Source organism: Astatotilapia calliptera, chromosome 3 (genome assembly GCF_900246225.1).
Source record: "Astatotilapia calliptera chromosome 3, fAstCal1.2, whole genome shotgun sequence".
Taxonomy (NCBI): domain Eukaryota; kingdom Metazoa; phylum Chordata; class Actinopteri; order Cichliformes; family Cichlidae; genus Astatotilapia; species Astatotilapia calliptera.
This window is the reverse complement of record NC_039304.1, coordinates 22270039-22281341: the sequence shown is the minus strand read 5'-3', so window position 1 is coordinate 22281341 and position 11303 is coordinate 22270039.

Genomic DNA, 11303 nt, shown 5'->3' with positions numbered 1-11303 from the left:
TGTGACCACCATTTGCCTCATGCAGTGCAACACATCGTCGCATGGAGTCTATCAGATTGTCAATTGTGGCCTGTGGAATGTTGGTCCACTCCACTTCAATGGCTGTGCGAGGTTGTTGGATATTCGTGGGAACTGGTACACGCTGTCGTATACGCCGGTCAAGCACATCCCGAACATGCTCAATGGGTGACATGTCCGGTGAGTATGCTGGCCATGCAAGAACTGGGACATTCTCAGCTGCCATCTGCCCTGAACAATGTGAACCATGATTCATCCGTGAAGCGCACACCTCTCCAACGTGCCAGACGCCATCGAATGTGAGCATTTGCCCACACAAGTCTGTTACGGCGACGAGCTGGAGTCAGGTCAAGACCCCGATGAGGACGACGGGCATGCAGTTGAACGTCCCTGAGACGGTTTCTGACAGTTTGTGCAGAAATTGTTTGGTTGTGCAAACCAATTGTTCCAGCAGCTGTCTGGGTGGCTGGTCTCAGACGATCTTGGAGGTGAACCTGCTGGATGTGGAGGTCCTGGGCTGGTGTGGTTACACGAGGTCTGCGGTTGTGAGGCTGGTTGGATGTGCTGCCATATTCTCTGAAACGCCTGTGGAGACGGCTTATGGTTGAGAAATGAACATTCAATGCACGGGCGACAGATCTGGTTGACATTCCTGCTGTCAGCATGCCAATTGCACGCTCCCTCATTGCTTGTGGCATCTGTGGCATTTTGCTGTGAGACAAAACTGCACATTCCAGGGTGGCCTTTTGTTGTGGGCAGTCTGAGGTACACCTGTGCACTACTCATGATGTCAGATCAGCATCCTGATGTGGCACACCTGTGAGGTGGGATGGATTATCTCAATATGGCAGATGTGCCCACTACCACACATTTGGACTGATTTGTGACCACTGTTTGGGAGGGATGGTTATATTGTGTATCTGGAATGAATTTTAGGTCTCTACGTCCATCCCATGGGGAATGGGAGCAGTAACAAAGGTGTTGCATTTATATTTTTGTTGAGTGTAGGTTCTAGGATGCCCTCTGGACCCAGTGGAGGTGGTGAGTGACAGGAGAATGGTGGCTAAGCTGTCATCCGTGTTGGACAACATCTCCCACCACATGCAGGAGACTCTGACAGCACCGAGCAGCTCCTTCAGTGGCCGGCTGCGGCACCCACGGTGTGGGACAGAGAGACTCCGCAGGTGTTTCCTTCCTGCTGCTGTCAGACTCCACAACAAAGACTTCAACTGATCAAACACACACATCCACACATGTGCAATAGCAATAACACTAAGTGCAATACTCATTTCTGGCAGCTTTGTATTATACTCAATTGTACTGTATATAGCATTTGTATTCAAGGTTCAAGGTTCTTTATTTGTCACATGCATAGTTATACAAGTATAACACACAGTGAAATGTAGCCTGACACGCTCCTCGACATGTGCAAAAATTGTGGGGGTGGGGGGGTGGGGGGGTGTAGAGGAAGAACATTATATATATATATATATAGTATATACATTGGGTGAATGTGCAGTAGTAGCAGCAAGCAGGTGAATTCTGTACATTAATATGAATAGACATCTGACTATTTTACAGGATAGACAATATAAACATATTTAAAATTAAAGGAATTTGGAATGTACATTGTGCCTTGGTTTAGTGTCTGGAAGAGAGTCCTGTCTCAGTCAATTATAGATGATGTGAGAGGGCGGGTGTGTGTGTTTAGGGCCCGGATGGCTTGGGGATAGAAGCTCCTCTTGAGTCTCTCTGTCCTTGCCCGGAAGATGCGGAACCTTCTTCCAGCCATCTTCTCTCTATTCTATGTTATTCGATTGTACATAGTATTTTATTTTATTTTATTCTATTCTATTGTGTTCAGTATCTTATTGATATATTATTCCAGTGTTTTTTATATGTTATAACACATATTCCTTAAACATTTGCCTTTATTTTTACTAATGTTGCCATAGTAATTTTATAAACTAAATCCTTACTGAGGAAATATAGCGCTACAATGAAACATTGCCGTAAACACAGCATTCACAGAACTAATGTGAGTTTTAGAAGAAATCTAGTTTCATACTCTCTATAAGATGTGGAATCAGATTTCTTTTTCCAGTTTCATAACTTTAAGTAGTAACTATAACAATTAAAGCACAGTTTATATATTAGTGTGGTATTTATAGTAAAATGAAGGTCTTTCATTAGATAATGGACAGTAAATATTTTCTCATGCTTTAAGGCAGGGGTCTCAAACTCACGGTGTGTGAGTGTGAGGGAGGGAGAAAAACAAAAGTCGAAAAGTAGGAGTTTCTACTGAGCAGAAACGGGAGCTGAAAGCATGTAAATATAAAAATAACCACTGCGGCCAAGAAGAGTGTCTGACGAGCCCAGTTGTAAGTAAGCTATTAAGACTCGACTGTACACTGTGTTCGTGTTTTCCTCCTAAACAATAAGCTCCGTTGGAGCAGCCTTTCAACGCCTCTCTCTGTCTCTCGCAAGCAAAGTTGACCCAGACAACAAAGTAAAGCTAGTTTTTGGCTACGAGCCCGACACAGAACCCGTATTAGCCAGAGGTCCCTTTACCACGGTTCGGAGCCACGGACCTGGCAGAGGCAAACGCGTTGAGGGATTGGCTACTTTAGTTCAGTGAAAGATTCATTTGGAGAGAAAACAATTTTCACTTGCAGTCGAAAACGAATGTGTACGCTTATGCCTACATTTTTATTTTGTTAAATACAAACAAAATTTTAGCAAACATGCTGCCACGTGTCTGGCCAGAAAGAGCTGTTTATTTGGTAGTTTAATGAAACTACTGTACTATACTACTGAGTGACACTCTTCTGCTCGTCAAATACATTTCATTGCAATGTTGACCCTGTGCTAACTTGCATATGAAACTGAAACTGAAAGGCTTCAGATGGTTAAGAGTGAGAAAAAAAATTGCGTTCATGTTCGCAATTTTGTCTTGTTACACAATATTTGGAATTAAATAAAACAAACAAAACACTACATTTTAGGAAATATTAGTGGTTTTTTTCATGTTTGTTTGTTTTGTTTTTTTTGTACTACTTAGACACTAAAGTGGCCCTCCAATGAGATGACGGTGCCAGAAGTGGCCCGTGGCTCATTTCAGTTTGAGTTTGAGTTTGAGACCCCTGTTTTAATGAGTAAGAGAACAACAAACCAGACAGCTGACCTCTGACACAGAGTCCTTATAATCTACCTGTGCTGTCAGCTAGCAGAGCTAAAGCTGCTAAAGGAGAGCAGCACACATTTAGCTTCAACTGTTCTTCCTCATTTTAGTTCTGCAGGCTGATGGTGGGAATAAAATGAGATCATTGTTATATTCTAAGTGCAGAGATGGAACAGATAAGCCTCCAGCTATGTGGTCACCTACAGTTATACCACACAGAAATATTCACACAATATTTTCCACCAATCATAAGTCTTTACTGACAAGTGAGACTTCCTGTGAAACTAAAACCCAAGGTCCTCATTACACACAGTTAATATGAACTTCATTCAATTTCATATAAAAAAGCAACACAAACTTGATACAACCAAACAGATGTTTTACACTGTGTTAACAGTCCTTAAAGTTCTAATGGATTAATAATGATGGTTTTTAATTCTACATTGGTTTTATTGGTCAGCAGGTGGTGACTCCTCTGGCTAAAGTCTGATTGTATTGAAGTGTATGAGAAAAACAACCCTGATGTTCAGCTGATTTTTGACACCAGTAAATATATTCTGGTTACATTAATGGTCTCAGTCACTGCAGTTTCAAGTGATACTGAATGCAGCATCATGTTTAAGGACAATAAAGTACTGAAGGTTTTAGGGTGAGGACACTTCCTCATTGACAAGCCCATATGAGTATACAGTGTAGCTCAGTTTCTCAGGGAGGTCCAAAATCAGCTTCAAAGACTAAGATACCAATCACTTAAATTCACAGTTTTGGCAGACAGTGTCAGTCTTCCTAATAGTCTGTTATTTGATATACTCTGCTTAACACATACTTTAAAATTAGCCTGTTTTAAAGTTGCAGTTAGAAGAAAAACATATCGGTATAAGATTTAGTGGGCAGAGTGCGAGGCAGAGTATTTTTTTTAATTCACACATATATTAACTTTTACAGCATGTACATGCACAGACTCTCAGAGGAAGCAGCTTTTCAGGGTGAGAAACAAATAGTTCACAGCTTCTCTTGGTGCCCACATACATCTTTATTCTTTAGTGTGTCATCACCACAATGACACATTGTATAAAAATGCAGACAGAAATTAAAGTGAACATTTACACTTTGCATTTTTCTGGATTCCTTTTTAACTCTCTGCTGTGAGCTGATAACATAAAACAAGACATTTGCAGCTTCAGGCTGAAACCACAGGCTGCGTTTCCTCTTATCTTAGTGGCCCAGTCTATCATTAGATTAAAAATAACTGCCTGTGACAGTAACCAACAACAGTGTTTTACAAACATGTGGTTATTGCAGGTTGTTCAAAAGAACAAATATGTCATTCATTATTGTGAGGTTTGCAGTGTGATCTTGTATTTCTTTGCAACTCTGAATTTTTTTAAATTTTGTTTCAGTGTTTTAAAACTTGTACATACATCAGAAATCAACAAAACACTCTCCAGTTGGATATGCTTTTTAAGAGATTTGTGCAAATACACAGACATGGGTCATGATTATTTAATAATACTAATATTGTTCCAGCTTTATCTGAGAAAGTTCGTTTCCATTTGACAAACAGCTTGTAAGGCAGGCAGACAAAAAGTGATCATGCCAAAGAGAAATCGCAGGTCATCTGTCAATCCTGGACTCAGAGACACACAATTAATAATTTATTCAAATCATGTCAGCCCAAAATACACAAACCCAAAGATCAGGAAACAAAACATGAGGAAGGCACAGAAAAGCAGAATGTACGGTTACGCTGTAATCTTGGTTCTCTGAATGAGACAGTATGCATCTACTACATTACATATTCCACATGTACCAGAAATTATTTCACTATTAGTCAGGGCAGGTAGAAACTTATTTAGGTCCTAAAACCAGAGCGATAATCTCTCATTGACTGTAGACTCTCTACTAAATGTCTCCACTACATTACACATTCTTTATGTACAGGGTCACTCTTTAAGAGATCCCAAGAGGAGACAGTGCAACCCAATATCGGAAGTAAACAAGCTATTTAAGGAGCTGCCTGCAAGATGAAGACTGGAACCAAGAAGACCATGCAAGACATTAAAAAAAAATGTAAAAAGAGTATATGCTTTCATTACAAGACTCTAGACTGACTGTGGAGACCAGTTGACTACCCCCGAGACACAACCACCTGCTCTCCAAATGACTGACTGGTTGCTGCATTAAGACAATCTGGAAAAAATGAACTCAAACAACAACATATGGAATATGTAACAGAGTGGGAAAATAGTCTTGATTTAATAGAGAACATCAGGAGTAAAAACAAAAGGACAAAGTTAAACAAAAGACAGACAGGAAGTCAAATTAGAGTCAAGCCATAACTACAAAATAAAACAGGAACTTGAACACTGAACATGGGAGAAAGTGGCACAGGAAGATGGAGGGAGGGAACTAATAACTCAAAGGAGACAAAATGTAACCCATCCAGAAGCCTAACATGAACAAAGAGCTCAGTGCACTGACTGATTAACCAAATTTAAACAAACTAACAACCAAACAAAGAACTTATAATAAACAAGAATTTAAAAGCTCAAAACCCTGAGTGAAAGACGCAGGACTACAACACGAGCAAGTAGTGGTCAAAAACAAGTAAAAGCAACAATCAAACTAACACGTCAGCTAATGTTTGAAGGCTTTGATAAAAGCTCTTTGAGAGTTTATCAAAGTCCGTTCAGTGTGCACAGTAACAAGCTGCTGAGCAGAGTGGAAGCTGAATAAATGACCAAACTGCGCCCTCTGCTGGCTATCAGCTGTAAGCGCAGAAAGAAGTCCAAGTAGGTCCAATGAACACACTTCAAATTCAATTGTATTTAATGTAGTGCTGCGGGGCTGGACAGTGTCAACGCGTTAACACGCTAACCGCGCTAACGCGTTGATGGCGTGCAGCCCCACGCACGGGGCAATCTGGTGTAACTCGTTAACTTAGATTTGCTATGTTAATGCGATTATGGTGTTACCGTCATTTTAATGAGATTAATGCCGGCAGCACTAACTTATTGTTTAACTTTATGCTATATCAAGAAACAATGTCTCCATTTTTAAAAACCCACAAAACAAAGGTAAAAGAAAAAAGTAAAGAAACAAATGTGAACAATAAAACTTTAGCAAATAAACTTTCTATTAAAAGACACATTCATAAAGTAAGATAGCTTACGTTTCAATTTCTTTAGTAAAAAAAAGTTCCTTTTTAAACTGTCTGTTTAAATTCTAATATTAGACTTAATAAAAAATAATCGGGCCCTTACAGTGCAGTTAATAAAATACTGACAGTTGCAGAGGTCATGTCTGGTGTATTGATTCAGTCGTAGATCCAAACCTGTAAGAATGAATCCAGTTGCGTGTGAGTTACTCTGGTCGAACTGTCACGCTGTAGCCTGACGAAATTAATGACACATATGTTTAAAAATCACCAGTAAATCTGCGACACCAGGTGATCAAAGACACTCGTGCAATCATGACCAATGATTACCATACAACATGGGTGTACACAGGGGTGGGTCACATTAACTGGATTCAGTTCGTTGATGTTGCTGTGGATGCTGGGTGGCAGGTACGAGTGTCTCCTTAGCCTGGTTAGCAGACCTGCCGGGTGTCTCCCTTCTGTTTGCACTCCCTGCATCACCTACACCACATGCCAGGACTTCAAGTATGACAAATGTCTGTGATTATGATCCACAACCTTTCAGGTATAAGAAACGTATACAGTGATTTGTGTGCAACATTTGAGGGTTCACACATGTGTGAGTCAATTGTAGATTCAAACCTAAATAAATAGTGATTATTAGGCTTACACACAAAATTTGAAGTTTAGCTTCACAAATCTGATCAGTTTCTTTTTCAAAAAGCCTCATTTGCATACATATGTCTTAAAATAGACATAACATCCCTCTCACTCAATCCCCACGTGGGGATCTGACACAAATTTCATGTTAACAAATTTCATTTTTTGAACGGATCAAAATGTAAGATGGGTTCAAGTGCTCGTGGAAAGCTAAGATATTTGGGCTTCCTCTGTATTTCTGCATTTTTTGTTTGTTTGTTCTTGTTTATTTGTTTCTTTAAAATAAAGTGGAATAAAGTCTTCTTCCAAATAAACAGAACATATTATCAAACTTCTACTAGAATCAGATTTACCAGATGCTACACAGTACCATGTGAAGGTTACTACATGGTTTAGACAAGCTGCAGCTACATGCTGGACGTTCCTCTGATAGTAAAAGCCAGTCAGTGCTCAGCTGCAGATGGTTGACACCGTAGTTGCACGTCCCCGTGGATATTATGCAATTATTCAATTCAGTTCTTTCAATTTTTCCCAGAGATGTGATGATAAAGGTCAAAGACTTTGACTTCAGAGTTTATTGTTTACATCATGGTGTGTTGCAGAAACTAAATAAATCTCTGTTATAAATGTAGCTCTAACTGTTTCTAAAGAACAAGTTCAGATACAAATCAAAGTGTGATGAGTGTATTAAGTGAAGGAGGAGGAAGTATTATTTTGGCGGAGTATAACTGAATCCTTACAGAATGGTTATGATTGTACTGTGTGAGCACCAACATCACTGTGCAGAGTTTGTTTGTACCTCTTCACAGCAGTTTGATTCATCAAGAGAAATGATCAACCCCTCTGTGACATTAAAAGGTGGCCACGAGTATAAAATGATGGCTTGTGTATTAGAGGAGGTGAAACATGTTTTTAATGTCTGTGGGAAACTGAGGGCTCACAACTGAATGTAAATGTAGAAACAAGCTTGTGTGCAATGTTGCATTAATGTGGTGATATTTTTATTTTATGTATTTTATGTATTTATGAAGACACACACTTTGTGTCAGTTTTAACAGTAAAATATTTTGGTCGGTTAAAATTGCCCAAAATATTTGTTTTATTCTTTCATTATAGACTTGTTATACTGGTGTAATGCAAAGAACTGTTTGACTCTGGTCTGTCTGCTGGACTCTGCAGTATCACAGTAACCAGCTTCATCCAGGAGACAGGAGTCTGTCTGTGATGAAATCATTCAGTCAGATCAGTATCACTACCGTCCGTGACAACAAGTATTGTCTGTGGTGACAGGAATCATGTAATTTCTCACTTACTCTTTGTGCATAAAAAAACAGGTTTTACTGTCTCCTTCAGCACTGGTTTGCTTTAGCATTAACACGATCTGAGTCCAGGATGGGTAGAGCAGGTATTCTCCACCCCTTTGGGTGTTTCTCATCAACCTCATCAGACAAAGTATGAAAGCACCAGCTCCAGCACTCAGTCTGCCTCCAACATGTGGTAAACAGGCTCTCTTATAACACCGCTGTGAAACTTACCAGATATTGTGCTAACATCCTTTTCTCCTTGTTTCCAGTGTGTTCCTACTGGCTGAAGGAGTGGATCCCTTACCTCCATGACCTACCTGTTTCCTTCTCTGGAACACTCTCCTCATTTCCTCACCCTCTGATGGCCTCCACCTCTCCAGGAACACAAACCAATGGACTCATGTGTTTCCAGGATTCATTCAATCTAATCCTGAGCAAAAACACTCATCACAACCATTCTCTGCGATAGTCAGAGTTACTGTTTTTGTCATTGTGGCAAAGAGTCATTGTTCAAAGGACCATGTTCTCCATCAGGTGAGCCGCATTTACTAAACAACAGTAACACTGATTTCTGTGATCACAGTGTTGTATTAATATAGTCATTATTGATGTAAAAGTATTTCTGCTTTGTTTCATCTTTATGTCAAATATCAGCACAGACAGCTACTGATCTGTTCATGCAAAGCCAGCTGTGGGAGGCAACGTCACAACATGAACCTCAAGCTGTTATAATGTTTATCCAGGCTTAAATGGATGAGATTACTTTTAGATGGTTTTTAATGTGGATCAGTGGCTGGACTAACAGAGTCATTCGCATTTTTCACTTAATGCAAGAGAAAAAACAATCATCATGTATAAAGATTTAAACCTTGTCAACACAAACATTAAGGTCTGTTGTTTTGGAGTTCGTTATATTTTTGTTTGTTTGCTGTTTGTATTTTCACTTTTTCACTTTGTATCAATGAAATTATTGAAAAATATATTAATAATTATTATGTTTATTTCTTATTTGCCTCAGTTTAAACATCCAGTTGATCATTTCCTGTTTAGTGTCACAAGAAGTCTTGAAAAACCAGCAAAAGTGAGACGTGCATCACCCAGTGTTGTTAAGCAGTACTGCATTCATACTGTGAGAGTGTTGCGACACACATCTGTTTTTAACCATATAAAGCAAACTCCTGCAGGAGCTGACGTCACTGCAACAAGTGTAAAAACTGTTGTTTAGTACTCAGATCTGTTTACATCATTGTACTATTAGATATGTGAAAGAAAATAAGATAACACAACCTTTCTAGGAGCATTTTACTCAGGCTCAGAATGTGCAAAAATTATTTCAGCTCTCATTCTAACAACGAGACAAGGTTCAGTTAAAAGCAGATGAAAGAAGCTCAAAAGCAGACGGCCTCACACAGTTAATATTCAGTGATGTGTTGCCTATAACACTTGACCACACGCATACATGGAAAGCTTGGGGCAGGGAGTAGAAGCAACACAACGGACATCAGTGACAACAGCTGTGACTCTCAGTGAGGCAAAAACAGCATATAAACATGGAGCAACAGAAGTTTTTATTTGTTTCCGCAGTTATTCAGTTCATTAAAGTGTTTGAAATAAACTCAATGATTGAATGGTTGCTGAATTTTTCACTGCATGTGTGTAAAAGACTGTTTTAGTCACAGCACTAAGGCCTCGTGGTTTCTGTCTGGTCCACCACAAAAACAGGAAACGCAGCCTGTGGTTTTAGCATGAAGTCGTCCATTTAACTGATGTCTATTTTATGTTATCAGCACATTAGCAGAGAGTTAATAAGAAATTACGATAAAGATCACAGTGGGAATTTGACTTTGTTCCCTGTGTGCATGATGCATGTTTATATCACCAGCCCTCACTGGAATTTTAGCAATAATTATCATTGTGACAATTAAGTATGCACGACACTGTGTCAAAACAGATAAAATAAGAGTCACTGTGGTGATGACACATGCTGGACTAAAAAAAACTGTGAAGCTGTGAAAATCTTGTTTTTCACTCTGAAAAGCAACTGCCTTCAGTGTTTGCACTTTAAGACAGGTTTTCTTTAAATACTGTGTCTGTATTTCTGTGAAGTATAATTCTGCAGGCTTATCTGTATCATCTCTTTACTTTAAATAGAGGCCAAGGCAGTGCAGAGAGCGGTTAACGAACTATCGGAGCTGCACAAAAGTATGATGAATAAAGGAATGCATTAGAAGTACAGCAATCTGCCCATACCTGAGGCTTTGGAATAGAAAGGAATACAAGAGGAGCAAAATAATAATAATGGATTGCATTTAGATAGCGCTTTTCGAGAACCTCAAAGCACTTTACAATGCCACTATTCATTCACTCTCACATTCACACACTGGTGGAGGCAGCTACAGTTGTAGCCACAGCTGCCCTGGGGCAGACTGACAGAAGCGAGGCTGACGTATCACGCTATCGGCCCCTCTGGCCAACACCAGTAGGCGGTGGGTGAAGTGTCTTGCCCAAGGACACAATGACCGAGACTGTCCGAGCTGGGGCTCAAACCGGCAACCTTCCGATTACAAGACGAACTGCCAACTCTTGAGCCATGATTACTCCCACTACCAAATACCACCTCCTGGTATATAAAGCAGTCGCCCGAGACTGCAAGACCAGGCTCACCAACCTGTGCACTGCTTGAATGAACTACAATAAAGCTTATGACTCAATCTCCCACACATCCTGGAATGCTTAGAACTATACATACAGGACTCTTAGAGCCTTAATCAGGATTTCAATGGGGATGTGGCGAACAAACATAGAACCAACTTCAAGTCAATTGCACAAATCACCATGAAGTGCAGGATCTATCCAGCACGTTTTCTGCATATGCCTGAACACCCTCGGCGAGATCATCAACAAGACCAGCTATGGACACCGACCATGGAATGGTGGAATCGCCAGCAACCTCCTCCACACGGATGACATTAAGCTGTATGCCAGGAGTTAACAAAACATC